Source organism: Colletes latitarsis, chromosome 11 (genome assembly GCF_051014445.1).
Source record: "Colletes latitarsis isolate SP2378_abdomen chromosome 11, iyColLati1, whole genome shotgun sequence".
NCBI lineage: Eukaryota > Metazoa > Arthropoda > Insecta > Hymenoptera > Colletidae > Colletes > Colletes latitarsis.
In genome coordinates, this window is record NC_135144.1 from 314,960 (window position 1) to 331,620 (window position 16,661).

Consider the following 16,661-nt stretch of genomic DNA (forward strand, 5'->3'; position numbering starts at 1 on the left):
TTTTCGCAAACTTGTTGGCCAGATCTTGGGTTTTTTCGTGTTTGAATCACGTAGTAATGTGGTAACACACTGAAGCAGTCAATTAAACCTGGTTTCGATCAATATTTCAGAGGATAACACCGGTTAGGTCTGGGTTAGGTCTGGGAAATGCGCGCATCTGGCTTATTCTTTCGCCTTCTTCGCATACTTCTTGGCCAGATCCTGGGTTTTTTTCGTGTTTGAATCACGTAGGAATGTGGTACCACACTGAAGCAGTCAATTAAACCTGGTTTCGATCAATATTTAAGAGGATAACGCCGGTTAGGTCTGGTTTAGGTCTGGGAAATGCGCGCATCTGGCTTATACTTTCGCCTTTTTCGCAAACTTGTTGGCCAGATCCTGGGTATTTTCCGTGTTTGAAACACGTAGTAATGTGGTAACACACTGAAGCAGTCAATTAAACCTGGTTTCGATCAATATTTTAGAGGATAACACCGGTTAGGTCTGGGTTAGGTCTGGGATATGCGCGCCTCTGGCTTATACTTTCGCATTTTTCGCAAACTTGTTGGCCAGATCCTGGGTTTTTTTCGTGTTTGAATCACGTAGTAATGTGGTACCACACAGAAACAGTCCATTAAACCTGGTTTCGGACAGTATTTTGGTGGATAACACTGGTTAGGCCTGGGTTTCGTCTGGGATATGTCCGCACCTGGCTCATGATTTTGCCTTCTTCGCATACTTGTTGGCCAGATCCTGGGTTTTTTTCGTGTTTGAATCACGTAGTAATGTGGTACCACACTGATGCAGTCAATTAAACCTGGTTTCGATCAATATTTGAGAGCATAACACCGGTTAGGTCTGGGTTAAGTCTGGGATTTGCGCGCATCTGGCTTATACTTTCGCCTTTTTCGCAAACTTGTTGGCCAGATCCTGGGTATTTTCCGTGTTTGAATCACGTAGTAAAGTGGTAACACGCTGAAGCAGTCAATTAAACCTGGTTTCGATCAATGTTTTAGAGGATAACACCGGTTAGGTCTGGGTTAGGTCTGGGATATGCCCGCATCTGGCTCATGATTTTGCCTTCATCGCATACTTGTTGGCCAGATCCTGGGTTTTTTCCGTGTTTGAATCACGTAGTAATGTGGTAACACACTGAAGCAGTCAATTAAACCTGGTTACGATCAATATTTCAGAGGATAACACCGGTTAGGTCTGGGTTAGGTCTGGGAAATGCGCGCATCTGGCTTATACTTTCGCCTTCTTCGCATACTTGTTGGCCAGATCCTGGGTTTTTTTCGTGTTTGAATCACGTAGGAAAGTGGTAACACACTGAAGCAGTCAATTAAACCTGGTTTCGATCAATATTTTAGAGGATAACACCGGTTAGGTCTGGGTTAGGTCCGGGATATGCCCGCATCTGGCTCATGATTTTGCCTTCTTCGCAAACTTGTTGGCCAGATCCTGGGTATTTTCCGTGTTTGAATCACGTAGTAATGTGGTAACACACTGAAGCAGTCAATTAAACCTGGTTTCGATCAATATTTCAGAGGATAACACCGGTTAGGTCTGGGTTAAGTCTGGGAAATGCGCGCATCTGTCTTATACTTTCGCCTTCTTCGCAAACTTGTTGGCCAGATCCTGGGTATTTTCCGTGTTTGAATCACGTAGTAATGTGGTAACACACTGAAGCAGTCAATTAAACCTGGTTTCGATCAATATTTCAGAGGATAACACCGGTTAGGTCTGGGTTAGGTCTGGGAAATGCGCGCATCTGGCTTATTCTTTCGCCTTCTTCGCATACTTCTTGGCCAGATCCTGGGTTTTTTTCGTGTTTGAATCACGTAGGAATGTGGTACCACACTGAAGCAGTCAATTAAACCTGGTTTCGATCAATATTTTAGAGGATAACGCCGGTTAGGTCTGGGTTAGGTCTGGGAAATGCGCGCATCTGGCTTATACTTTCGCCTTTTTCGCAAACTTGTTGGCCAGATCCTGGGTATTTTCCGTGTTTGAAACACGTAGTAATGTGGTAACACACTGAAGCAGTCAATTAAACCTGGTTTCGATCAATATTTCAGAGGATAACACCGGTTAGGTCTGGATTAGGTCTGGGATATGCGCGCATCTGCCTTATACTTTCACCTTTTTCGCAAACTTGTTGGCCAGATCCTGGGTTTTTTCCGTGTTTGAATCACGTAGTAATGTGGTAACACACTGAAGCAGTCAATAAAAAACCTGGTTTCGATCAATATTTTAGAGGATAACACCGGTTAGGTCTGGGTTAGGTCTGGGAAATGCGCGCATCTGGCTTATACTTTCGCCTTTTTCGCAAACTTGTTGGCCAGATCCTGGGTTTTTTTCGTGTTTGAATCACGTAGTAATGTGGTAGCACACTGAAGCAGTCAATTAAACGTGGTTTCGATCAATATTTCAGAGGATAACACCGGTTAGGTCTGGATTAGGTCTGGGATATGCGCGCATCTGCCTTATACTTTCGCCTTTTTCGCAAACTTGTTGGCCAGATCCTGGGTTTTTTTCGTGTTTGAATCACGTAGTAATGTGGTAACACACTGAAGCAGTCAATTAAACCTGGTTTCGATCAATATGTTAGAGGATAACACCGGTTAGGTCTGGGTTAGGTCTGGGTTATGCCCGCATCTGGCTCATGATTTTGCCTTCTTCGCATACTTGTTGGCCAGATCCTGGGTTTTTTCCGTGTTTGAATCACGTAGTAATGTGGTAACACACTGAAGCAGTCAATAAAACCTGGTTTCGATCAATATTTTAGAGGATAACACCGGTTAGGTCTGGGTTATGCCCGCATCTGGCTCATGATTTTGCCTTCTTCGCATACTTGTTGGCCAGATCCTGGGTTTTTTTCGTGTTTGAATCACGTAGTAATGTGGTAACACACTGAAGCAGTCAATTAAACCTGGTTTCGATCAATATTTTAGAGGATAACACCGGTTAGGTCTGGGTTAGGTCTGGGTTATGCCCGCATCTGGCTCATGATTTTGCCTTCATCGCAAACTTGTTGGCCAGATCCTGGGTTTTTTTCGGGTTTGAATCACGTAGTAATGTGGTACCACACAGAAACAGGCCACTAAACCTGGATTCGGACAGTATTTAGGAGGATAACACCGGTTAGGTCTGGGTTAGGTCCGGGATATGCGCGCATATGGCTTATACTTTCGCCTTTTTCGCAAACTTGTTGGCCAGATACTGGGTTTTTTCCGTGTTTGAATCACGTAGTAATGTGGTAACACACTGAAGCAGTCAATTAAACCTGGTTTCGATCAATATTTTAGAGGATAACACCGGTTAGGTCTGGGTTAGGTCTGGGTTATGCCCGCATCTGGCTCATGATTTTGCCATCATCGCATACTTGTTGGCCAGATCCTGGGTTTTTTTCGGGTTTGAATCACGTAGTAATTTGGTACCACACAGAAACAGTCCACTAAACCTGGATTCGGACAGTATTTAGGAGGATAACACCGGTTAGGTCTGGGTTAGGTCCGGGTTATGCCCGCATCTGGCTCATGATTTTGCCTTCTTCGCATACTTGTTGGCCAGATCCTGGGTTTTTTTCGTGTTTGAATCACGTAGTAATGTGGTAACACACTGAAGCAGTCAATTAAACCTGGTTTCGATCAATATTTTAGAGGATAACACCGGTTAGGTCTGGGTTAGGTCTGGGTTATGCCCGCATCTGGCTCATGATTTTGCCTTCATCGCATGCTTGTTGGCCAGATCCTGGGTTTTTTCCGTGTTTGAATCACGTAGTAATGTGGTAACTCACTGAAGCAGTCAATTAAACCTGGTTTCGATCAATATTTCAGAGGATAACACCGGTTAGGTCTGGGTTAGGTCTGGGTTATGCCCGCATCTGGCTCATGATTTTGCCTTCTTCGCATACTTGTTGGCCAGATCCTGGGTTTTTTTCGTGTTTGAATCACGTAGGAATGTGGTAACACACTGAAGCAGTCAATTAAACCTGGTTTCGATCAATATTTTAGAGGATAACACCGGTTAGGTCTGGGTTTGGTCTGGGATATGCGCGCATCTGGCTTATACTTTCGCCTTCTTCGCATACTTGTTGGCCAGATCCTGGGTTTTTTTCGTGTTTGAATCACGTAGTAATGTGGTAACAAACTGAAGCAGTCAATAAAACCTGGTTTCGATCAATATTTTAGAGGATAACACCGGTTAGGTCTGGGTTCGGTCTGGGATTTGCGCGCATATGGCTTATACTTTCGCCTTTTCCGCAAACTTGTTGGCCAGATCCTGGGTATTTTCCGTGTTTGAATCACGTAGTAATGTGGTAATACACTGAAGCAGTCAGTTAAACCTGGTTTCGATCAATATTTTAGAGGATAACACCGGTTAGGTCTGGGTTAGGTCTGCGTTATGCCCGCATCTGGCTCATGATTCTGCCTTCTTCGCATTCTTGTTGGCCAGATCCTGGGTATTTTCCGTGTTTGAAACACGTAGTAATGTGGTAACACACTGAAGCTGTCAATTAAACCTGGTTTCGACCAATATTTTAGAGGATAACACCGGTTAGGTCTGGGTTAGGTCTGGGTTATGCCCGCATCTGGCTCATGATTTTGCCTTCATCGCATACTTGTTGGCCAGATCCTGGGTTTTTTTCGGGTTTGAATCACGTAGTAATGTGGTACCACACAGAAACAGTCCACTAAACCTGGATTCGGACAGTATTTAGGAGGATAACACCGGTTAGGTCTGGGTTAGGTCCGGGATATGCGCGCATATGGCTTATACTTTCGCCTTTTTCGCAAACTTGTTGGCCAGATCCTGGGTTTTTTCCGTGTTTGAATCACGTAGTAATGTGGTAACACACTGAAGCAGTCAATTAAACCTGGCTTCGATCAATATTTTAGAGGATAACACCGGTTAGGTCTGGGTTCGGTCTGGGATTTGCGCGCATATGGCTTATACTTTCGCCTTTTTCGCAAACTTGTTGGCCAGATCCTGGGTTTTTTTCGTGTTTGAATCACGTAGTAATGTGGTAGCACACTGAAGCAGTCAATTAAACCTGGTTTCGATCAATATTTCAGAGGATAACACCGGTTAGGTCTGGATTAGGTCTGGGATATGCGCGCATCTGCCTTATACTTTCACCTTTTTCGCAAACTTGTTGGCCAGATCCTGGGTTTTTTCCGTGTTTGAATCACGTAGTAATGTGGTAACACACTGAAGCAGTCAATAAAAAACCTGGTTTCGATCAATATTTTAGAGGATAACACCGGTTAGGTCTGGGTTAGGTCTGGGAAATGCGCGCATCTGGCTTATACTTTCGCCTTTTTCGCAAACTTGTTGGCCAGATCCTGGGTTTTTTTCGTGTTTGAATCACGTAGTAATGTGGTAGCACACTGAAGCAGTCAATTAAACCTGGTTTCGATCAATATTTTAGAGGATAACACCGGTTAGGTCTGGGTTAGGTCTGGGTTATGCCCGCATCTGGCTCATGATTTTGCCTTCATCGCATACTTGTTGGCCAGATCCTGGGTTTTTTTCGGGTTTGAATCACGTAGTAATGTGGTACCACACAGAAACAGGCCACTAAACCTGGATTCGGACAGTATTTAGGAGGATAACACCGGTTAGGTCTGGGTTAGGTCCGGGTTATGCCCGCATCTGGCTCATGATTTTGCCTTCTTCGCATACTTCTTGGCCAGATCCTGGGTTTTTTTCGTGTTTGAATCACGTCGTAATGTGGTAACACACTGAAGCAGTCAATTAAACCTGGTTTCGATCAATATTTTAGAGGATAACACCGGTTAGGTCTGGGTTAGGTCTGGGTTATGCCCGCATCTGGCTCATGATTTTGCCTTCATCCCATACTTGTTGGCCAGATCCTGGGTTTTTTCCGTGTTTGAATCACGTAGTAATGTGGTAACTCACTGAAGCAGTCAATTAAACCTGGTTTCGATCAATATTTCAGAGGATAACACCGGTTAGGTCTGGGTTAGGTCTGGGTTATGCCCGCATCTGGCTCATGATTTTGCCTTCTTCGCATACTTGTTGGCCAGATCCTGGGTTTTTTTCGTGTTTGAATCACGTAGGAATGTGGTAACACACTGAAGCAGTCAATTAAACCTGGTTTCGATCAATATTTTAGAGGATAACACCGGTTAGGTCTGGGTTTGGTCTGGGATATGCGCGCATCTGGCTCATACTTTCGCCTTCTTCGCATACTTGTTGGCCAGATCCTGGGTTTTTTTCGTGTTTGAATCACGTAGTAATGTGGTAACAAACTGAAGCAGTCAATAAAACCTGGTTTCGATCAATATTTTAGAGGATAACACCGGTTAGGTCTGGGTTCGGTCTGGGATTTGCGCGCATATGGCTTATACTTTCGCCTTTTTCGCAAACTTGTTGGCCAGATCCTGGGTATTTTCCGTGTTTGAATCACGTAGTAATGTGGTAATACACTAAAGCAGTCAGTTAAACCTGGTTTCGATCAATATTTCAGAGGATAACACCGGTTAGGTCTGGGTTAGGTCTGGGTTATGCCCGCATCTGGCTCATGATTTTGCCTTCTTCGCATACTTGTTGGCCAGATCCTGGGTTTTTTTCGTGTTTGAATCACGTAGGAATGTGGTAACACACTGAAGCAGTCAATTAAACCTGGTTTCGATCAATATTTTAGAGGATAACACCGGTTAGGTCTGGGTTAGGTCTGGGTTATGCCCGCATCTGGCTCATGATTTTGCCTTCTTCGCATACTTGTTGGCCAGATCTTGGGTTTTTTTCGTGTTTGAATCACGTAGTAATGTGGTAACACACTGAAGCAGTCAATTAAACCTGGTTTCGATCAATATTTCAGAGGATAACACCGGTTAGGTCTGGGTTAGGTCTGGGAAATGCGCGCATCTGGCTTATTCTTTCGCCTTCTTCGCATACTTCTTGGCCAGATCCTGGGTTTTTTTCGTGTTTGAATCACGTAGGAATGTGGTACCACACTGAAGCAGTCAATTAAACCTGGTTTCGATCAATATTTTAGAGGATAACGCCGGTTAGGCCTGGGTTAGGTCTGGGAAATGCGCGCATCTGGCTTATACTGTCGCCTTTTCGCAAACTTGTTGGCCAGATCCTGGGTATTTTCCGTGTTTGAAACACGTAGTAATGTGGTAACACACTGAAGCAGTCAATTAAACCTGGTTTCGATCAATATTTTAGAGGATAACACCGGTTAGGTCTGGGTTAGGTCCGGGATATGCGCGCATCTGGCTTATACTTTCGCCTTTTTCGCAAACTTGTTGGCCAGATCTTGGGTTTTTTCGTGTTTGAATCACGTAGTAATGTGGTAACACACTGAAGCAGTCAATTAAACCTGGTTTCGATCAATATTTCAGAGGATAACACCGGTTAGGTCTGGGTTAGGTCTGGGAAATGCGCGCATCTGGCTTATTCTTTCGCCTTCTTCGCATACTTCTTGGCCAGATCCTGGGTTTTTTTCGTGTTTGAATCACGTAGGAATGTGGTACCACACTGAAGCAGTCAATTAAACCTGGTTTCGATCAATATTTAAGAGGATAACGCCGGTTAGGTCTGGTTTAGGTCTGGGAAATGCGCGCATCTGGCTTATACTTTCGCCTTTTTCGCAAACTTGTTGGCCAGATCCTGGGTATTTTCCGTGTTTGAAACACGTAGTAATGTGGTAACACACTGAAGCAGTCAATTAAACCTGGTTTCGATCAATATTTTAGAGGATAACACCGGTTAGGTCTGGGTTAGGTCTGGGATATGCGCGCCTCTGGCTTATACTTTCGCATTTTTCGCAAACTTGTTGGCCAGATCCTGGGTTTTTTTCGTGTTTGAATCACGTAGTAATGTGGTACCACACAGAAACAGTCCATTAAACCTGGTTTCGAACAGTATTTTGGTGGATAACACTGGTTAGGCCTGGGTTTCGTCTGGGATATGTCCGCACCTGGCTCATGATTTTGCCTTCTTCGCATACTTGTTGGCCAGATCCTGGGTTTTTTTCGTGTTTGAATCACGTAGTAATGTGGTACCACACTGATGCAGTCAATTAAACCTGGTTTCGATCAATATTTGAGAGCATAACACCGGTTAGGTCTGGGTTAAGTCTGGGATTTGCGCGCATCTGGCTTATACTTTCGCCTTTTTCGCAAACTTGTTGGCCAGATCCTGGGTATTTTCCGTGTTTGAATCACGTAGTAAAGTGGTAACACACTGAAGCAGTCAATTAAACCTGGTTTCGATCAATGTTTTAGAGGATAACACCGGTTAGGTCTGGGTTAGGTCTGGGATATGCCCGCATCTGGCTCATGATTTTGCCTTCATCGCATACTTGTTGGCCAGATCCTGGGTTTTTTCCGTGTTTGAATCACGTAGTAATGTGGTAACACACTGAAGCAGTCAATTAAACCTGGTTTCGATCAATATTTCAGAGGATAACACCGGTTAGGTCTGGGTTAGGTCTGGGAAATGCGCGCATCTGGCTTATACTTTCGCCTTCTTCGCATACTTGTTGGCCAGATCCTGGGTTTTTTTCGTGTTTGAATCACGTAGGAAAGTGGTAACACACTGAAGCAGTCAATTAAACCTGGTTTCGATCAATATTTTAGAGGATAACACCGGTTAGGTCTGGGTTAGGTCCGGGATATGCCCGCATCTGGCTCATGATTTTGCCTTCTTCGCAAACTTGTTGGCCAGATCCTGGGTATTTTCCGTGTTTGAATCACGTAGTAATGTGGTAACACACTGAAGCAGTCAATTAAACCTGGTTTCGATCAATATTTCAGAGGATAACACCGGTTAGGTCTGGGTTAAGTCTGGGAAATGCGCGCATCTGTCTTATACTTTCGCCTTCTTCGCAAACTTGTTGGCCAGATCCTGGGTATTTTCCGTGTTTGAATCACGTAGTAAAGTGGTAACACACTGAAGCAGTCAATTAAACCTGGTTTCGATCAATATTTCAGAGGATAACACCGGTTAGGTCTGGGTTAGGTCTGGGAAATGCGCGCATCTGGCTTATTCTTTCGCCTTCTTCGCATACTTCTTGGCCAGATCCTGGGTTTTTTTCGTGTTTGAATCACGTAGGAATGTGGTACCACACTGAAGCAGTCAATTAAACCTGGTTTCGATCAATATTTTAGAGGATAACGCCGGTTAGGTCTGGGTTAGGTCTGGGAAATGCGCGCATCTGGCTTATACTTTCGCCTTTTTCGCAAACTTGTTGGCCAGATCCTGGGTATTTTCCGTGTTTGAAACACGTAGTAATGTGGTAACACACTGAAGCAGTCAATTAAACCTGGTTTCGATCAATATTTCAGAGGATAACACCGGTTAGGTCTGGATTAGGTCTGGGATATGCGCGCATCTGCCTTATACTTTCACCTTTTTCGCAAACTTGTTGGCCAGATCCTGGGTTTTTTCCGTGTTTGAATCACGTAGTAATGTGGTAACACACTGAAGCAGTCAATAAAAAACCTGGTTTCGATCAATATTTTAGAGGATAACACCGGTTAGGTCTGGGTTAGGTCTGGGAAATGCGCGCATCTGGCTTATACTTTCGCCTTTTTCGCAAACTTGTTGGCCAGATCCTGGGTTTTTTTCGTGTTTGAATCACGTAGTAATGTGGTAGCACACTGAAGCAGTCAATTAAACCTGGTTTCGATCAATATTTCAGAGGATAACACCGGTTAGGTCTGGATTAGGTCTGGGATATGCGCGCATCTGCCTTATACTTTCGCCTTTTTCGCAAACTTGTTGGCCAGATCCTGGGTTTTTTTCGTGTTTGAATCACGTAGTAATGTGGTAACACACTGAAGCAGTCAATTAAACCTGGTTTCGATCAATATGTTAGAGGATAACACCGGTTAGGTCTGGGTTAGGTCTGGGTTATGCCCGCATCTGGCTCATGATTTTGCCTTCTCCGCATACTTGTTGGCCAGATCCTGGGTTTTTTCCGTGTTTGAATCACGTAGTAATGTGGTAACACACTGAAGCAGTCAATAAAACCTGGTTTCGATCAATATTTTAGAGGATAACACCGGTTAGGTCTGGGTTATGCCCGCATCTGGCTCATGATTTTGCCTTCTTCGCATACTTGTTGGCCAGATCCTGGGTTTTTTTCGTGTTTGAATCACGTAGTAATGTGGTAACACACTGAAGCAGTCAATTAAACCTGGTTTCGATCAATATTTTAGAGGATAACACCGGTTAGGTCTGGGTTAGGTCTGGGTTATGCCCGCATCTGGCTCATGATTTTGCCTTCATCGCATACTTGTTGGCCAGATCCTGGGTTTTTTTCGGGTTTGAATCACGTAGTAATGTGGTACCACACAGAAACAGGCCACTAAACCTGGATTCGGACAGTATTTAGGAGGATAACACCGGTTAGGTCTGGGTTAGGTCCGGGATATGCGCGCATATGGCTTATACTTTCGCCTTTTTCGCAAACATGTTGGCCAGATACTGGGTTTTTTCCGTGTTTGAATCACGTAGTAATGTGGTAACACACTGAAGCAGTCAATTAAACCTGGTTTCGATCAATATTTTAGAGGATAACACCGGTTAGGTCTGGGTTAGGTCTGGGTTATGCCCGCATCTGGCTCATGATTTTGCCTTCATCGCATACTTGTTGGCCAGATCCTGGGTTTTTTTCGGGTTTGAATCACGTAGTAATTTGGTACCACACAGAAACAGTCCACTAAACCTGGATTCGGACAGTATTTAGGAGGATAACACCGGTTAGGTCTGGGTTAGGTCCGGGTTATGCCCGCATCTGGCTCATGATTTTGCCTTCTTCGCATACTTGTTGGCCAGATCCTGGGTTTTTTTCGTGTTTGAATCACGTAGTAATGTGGTAACACACTGAAGCAGTCAATTAAACCTGGTTTCGATCAATATTTTAGAGGATAACACCGGTTAGGTCTGGGTTAGGTCTGGGTTATGCCCGCATCTGGCTCATGATTTTGCCTTCATCGCATGCTTGTTGGCCAGATCCTGGGTTTTTTCCGTGTTTGAATCACGTAGTAATGTGGTAACTCACTGAAGCAGTCAATTAAACCTGGTTTCGATCAATATTTCAGAGGATAACACCGGTTAGGTCTGGGTTAGGTCTGGGTTATGCCCGCATCTGGCTCATGATTTTGCCTTCTTCGCATACTTGTTGGCCAGATCCTGGGTTTTTTTCGTGTTTGAATCACGTAGTAATGTGGTAACACACTGAAGCTGTCAATTAAACCTGGTTTCGACCAATATTTTAGAGGATAACACCGGTTAGGTCTGGGTTATGCCCGCATCTGGCTCATGATTTTGCCTTCATCGCATACTTGTTGGCCAGATCCTGGGTTTTTTTCGGGTTTGAATCACGTAGTAATGTGGTACCACACAGAAACAGTCCACTAAACCTGGATTCGGACAGTATTTAGGAGGATAACACCGGTTAGGTCTGGGTTAGGTCCGGGATATGCGCGCATATGGCTTATACTTTCGCCTTTTTCGCAAACTTGTTGGCCAGATCCTGGGTTTTTTCCGTGTTTGAATCACGTAGTAATGTGGTAACACACTGAAGCAGTCAATTAAACCTGGCTTCGATCAATATTTTAGAGGATAACACCGGTTAGGTCTGGGTTCGGTCTGGGATTTGCGCGCATATGGCTTATACTTTCGCCTTTTTCGCAAACTTGTTGGCCAGATCCTGGGTTTTTTTCGTGTTTGAATCACGTAGTAATGTGGTAGCACACTGAAGCAGTCAATTAAACCTGGTTTCGATCAATATTTCAGAGGATAACACCGGTTAGGTCTGGATTAGGTCTGGGATATGCGCGCATCTGCCTTATACTTTCACCTTTTTCGCAAACTTGTTGGCCAGATCCTGGGTTTTTTCCGTGTTTGAATCACGTAGTAATGTGGTAACACACTGAAGCAGTCAATAAAAAACCTGGTTTCGATCAATATTTTAGAGGATAACACCGGTTAGGTCTGGGTTAGGTCTGGGAAATGCGCGCATCTGGCTTATACTTTCGCCTTTTTCGCAAACTTGTTGGCCAGATCCTGGGTTTTTTTCGTGTTTGAATCACGTAGTAATGTGGTAGCACACTGAAGCAGTCAATTAAACCTGGTTTCGATCAATATTTTAGAGGATAACACCGGTTAGGTCTGGGTTAGGTCTGGGTTATGCCCGCATCTGGCTCATGATTTTGCCTTCATCGCATACTTGTTGGCCAGATCCTGGGTTTTTTTCGGGTTTGAATCACGTAGTAATGTGGTACCACACAGAAACAGGCCACTAAACCTGGATTCGGACAGTATTTAGGAGGATAACACCGGTTAGGTCTGGGTTAGGTCCGGGTTATGCCCGCATCTGGCTCATGATTTTGCCTTCTTCGCATACTTGTTGGCCAGATCCTGGGTTTTTTTCGTGTTTGAATCACGTCGTAATGTGGTAACACACTGAAGCAGTCAATTAAACCTGGTTTCGATCAATATTTTAGAGGATAACACCGGTTAGGTCTGGGTTAGGTCTGGGTTATGCCCGCATCTGGCTCATGATTTTGCCTTCATCGCATACTTGTTGGCCAGATCCTGGGTTTTTTCCGTGTTTGAATCACGTAGTAATGTGGTAACTCACTGAAGCAGTCAATTAAACCTGGTTTCGATCAATATTTCAGAGGATAACACCGGTTAGGTCTGGGTTAGGTCTGGGTTATGCCCGCATCTGGCTCATGATTTTGCCTTCTTCGCATACTTGTTGGCCAGATCCTGGGTTTTTTTCGTGTTTGAATCACGTAGGAATGTGGTAACACACTGAAGCAGTCAATTAAACCTGGTTTCGATCAATATTTTAGAGGATAACACCGGTTAGGTCTGGGTTTGGTCTGGGATATGCGCGCATCTGGCTCATACTTTCGCCTTCTTCGCATACTTGTTGGCCAGATCCTGGGTTTTTTTCGTGTTTGAATCACGTAGTAATGTGGTAACAAACTGAAGCAGTCAATAAAACCTGGTTTCGATCAATATTTTAGAGGATAACACCGGTTAGGTCTGGGTTCGGTCTGGGATTTGCGCGCATATGGCTTATACTTTCGCCTTTTTCGCAAACTTGTTGGCCAGATCCTGGGTATTTTCCGTGTTTGAATCACGTAGTAATGTGGTAATACACTGAAGCAGTCAGTTAAACCTGGTTTCGATAAATATTTTAGAGGATAACACCGGTTAGGTCTGGGTTAGGTCTGGGATTTGCGCGCATCTGGCTTATACTTTCGCCTTTTTCGCAAACTTGTTGGCCAGATCCTGGGTATTTTCCGTGTTTGAAACACGTAGTAATGTGGTAACACACTGAAGCAGTCAATTAAACCTGGTTTCGATCAATATTTCAGAGGATAACACCGGTTAGGTCTGGGTTAGGTCTGGGATATGCGCGCATCTGGCTTATACTTTCGCCTTTTTCGCAAACTTGTTGGCCAGATCCTGGGTATTTTCCGTGTTTGAAACACGTAGTAATGTGGTAACACACTGAAGCAGTCAATTAAACCTGGTTTCGATCAATATTTCAGAGGATAACACCGGTTAGGTCTGGGTTAGGTCTGGGTTATGCCCGCATCTGGCTCATGATTTTGCCTTCTTCGCATACTTGTTGGCCAGATCCTGGGTTTTTATCGTGTTTGAATCACGTAGGAATGTGGTAACACACTGAAGCAGTCAATTAAACCTGGTTTCGATCAATATTTTAGAGGATAAAACCGGTTAGGTCTGGGTTTGGTCTGGGATATGCCCGCATCTGGCTTATACTTTCGCCTTTTTCGCAAACTTGTTGGCCAGATCCTGGGTATTTTCCGTGTTTGAAACACGTAGTAATGTGGTAACACACTGAAGCAGTCAATTAAACCTGGTTTCGATCAATATTTCAGAGGATAACACCGGTTAGGTCTGGGTTAGGTCTGGGATATGCGCGCATCTGGCTTATACTTTCGCCTTTTTCGCAAACTTGTTGGCTAGATCCTGGGTTTTTTTCGGGTTTGAATAACGCAGTAATGTGGTACCACACTGAAGCAGTCAATTAAACCTGGTTTCGATCAATATTTCAGAGGATAACACCGGTTAGGTCTGGGCTAGGTCTGGGATATGCGCGCCTCCGGCTTATACTTTCGCATTTTTCGCAAACTTGTTGGCCAGATCCTGGGTTTTTTTCGTGTTTGAATCACGTAGTAATGTGGTACCACACAGAAACAGTCCATTAAACCTGGTTTCGGACAGTATTTTGGTGGATAACACTGGTTAGGCCTGGGTTTCGTCTGGGATATGTCCGCACCTGGCTCATGATTTTGCCTTCTTCGCATACTTGTTGGCCAGATCCTGGGTTTTTTTCGTGTTTGAATCACGTAGTAATGTGGTACCACACTGATGCAGTCAATTAAACCTGGTTTCGATCAATATTTGAGAGCATAACACCGGTTAGGTCTGGGTTAGGTCTGGGATTTGCGCACATCTGGCTTATACTTTCGCCTTCTTCGCATACTTGTTGGCCAGATCCTGGGGTTTTTTCGTGTTTGAATCACGTAGTAATGTGGTAACACACTGAAGCAGTCAATTAAACCTGGTTTCGATCAATATTTTAGAGGATAACACCGGTTAGGTCTGGGTTAGGTCTGGATTATGCCCGCATCTGGCTCATGATTTTGCCTTCTTCGCATACTTGTTGGCCAGATCCTGTTTTTTTTTCGTGTTTCAATAACGTAGTAATGTGGTAACACACTGAAGCAGTCAATAAAACCTGGTTTCGATCAATATTTTAGAGGATAACACCGGTTAGGTCTGGGTTAGGTCTGGGTTATGCCCGCATCTGGCTCATGATTTTGCCTTCTTCGCATACTTGTTGGCCAGATCCTGGGTTTTTTTCGTGTTTGAATCACGTAGTAATGTGGTAACACACTGAAGCAGTCAATTAAACCTGGTTTCGATCAATATTTTAGAGGATAACACCGGTTAGGTCTGGGTTAGGTCTGGGTTATGCCCGCATCTGGCTCATGATTTTGCCTTCATCGCATACTTGTTGGCCAGATCCTGGGTTTTTTTCGGGTTTGAATCACGTAGTAATGTGGTACCACACAGAAACAGGCCACTAAACCTGGATTCGGACAGTATTTAGGAGGATAACACCGGTTAGGTCTGGGTTAGGTCCGGGATATGCGCGCATATGGCTTATACTTTCGCCTTTTTCGCAAACTTGTTATCCAGATACTGGGTTTTTTCCGTGTTTGAATCACGTAGTAATGTGGTAACACACTGAAGCAGTCAATTAAACCTGGTTTCGATCAATATTTTAGAGGATAACACCGGTTAGGTCTGGGTTAGGTCTGGGTTATGCCCGCATCTGGCTCATGATTTTGCCTTCATCGCATACTTGTTGGCCAGATCCTGGGTTTTTTTCGGGTTTGAATCACGTAGTAATGTGGTACCACACAGAAACAGTCCACTAAACCTGGATTCGGACAGTATTTAGGACGATAACACCGGTTAGGTCTGGGTTAGGTCCGGGTTATGCCCGCATCTGGCTCATGATTTTGCCTTCTTCGCATACTTGTTGGCCAGATCCTGGGTTTTTTTCGTGTTTGAATCACGTCGTAATGTGGTAACACACTGAAGCAGTCAATTAAACCTGGTTTCGATCAATATTTTAGAGGATAACACCGGTTAGGTCTGGGTTAGGTCTGGGTTATGCCCGCATCTGGCTCATGATTTTGCCTTCATCGCATACTTGTTGGCCAGATCCTGGGTTTTTTCCGTGTTTGAATCACGTAGTAATGTGGTAACTCACTGAAGCAGTCAATTAAACCTGGTTTCGATCAATATTTCAGAGGATAACACCGGTTAGGTCTGGGTTAGGTCTGGGTTATGCCCGCATCTGGCTCATGATTTTGCCTTCTTCGCATACTTGTTGGCCAGATCCTGGGTTTTTTTCGTGTTTGAATCACGTAGGAATGTGGTAACACACTGAAGCAGTCAATTAAACCTGGTTTCGATCAATATTTTAGAGGATAACACCGGTTAGGTCTGGGTTTGGTCTGGGATATGCGCGCATCTGGCTCATACTTTCGCCTTCTTCGCATAATTCTTGGCCAGATCCTGGGTTTTTTTCGTGTTTGAATCACGTAGTAATGTGGTAACAAACTGAAGCAGTCAATAAAACCTGGTTTCGATCAATATTTTAGAGGATAACACCGGTTAGGTCTGTGTTAGGTCTGGGTTATGCCCGCATCTGGCTCATGATTTTGCCTTCTTCGCATACTTGTTGGCCAGATCCTGGGTTTTTTTCGTGTTTGAATCACGTAGGAATGTGGTAACACACTGAAGCAGTCAATTAAACCTGGTTTCGATCAATATTTCAGAGGATAACACCGGTTAGGTCTGGGCTAGGTCTGGGATATGCGCGCCTCTGGCTTATACTTTCGCATTTTTCGCACACTTGTTGGCCAGATCCTGGGTTTTTTTCGTGTTTGAATCACGTAGTAATGTGGTACCACACAGAAACAGTCCATTAAACCTGGTTTCGGACAGTATTTTGGTGGATAACACTGGTTAGGCCTGGGTTTCGTCTGGGATATGTCCGCACCTGGCTCATGATTTTGCCTTCTTCGCATACTTGTTGGCCAGATCCTGGGTTTTTTTCGTGTTTGAATCAC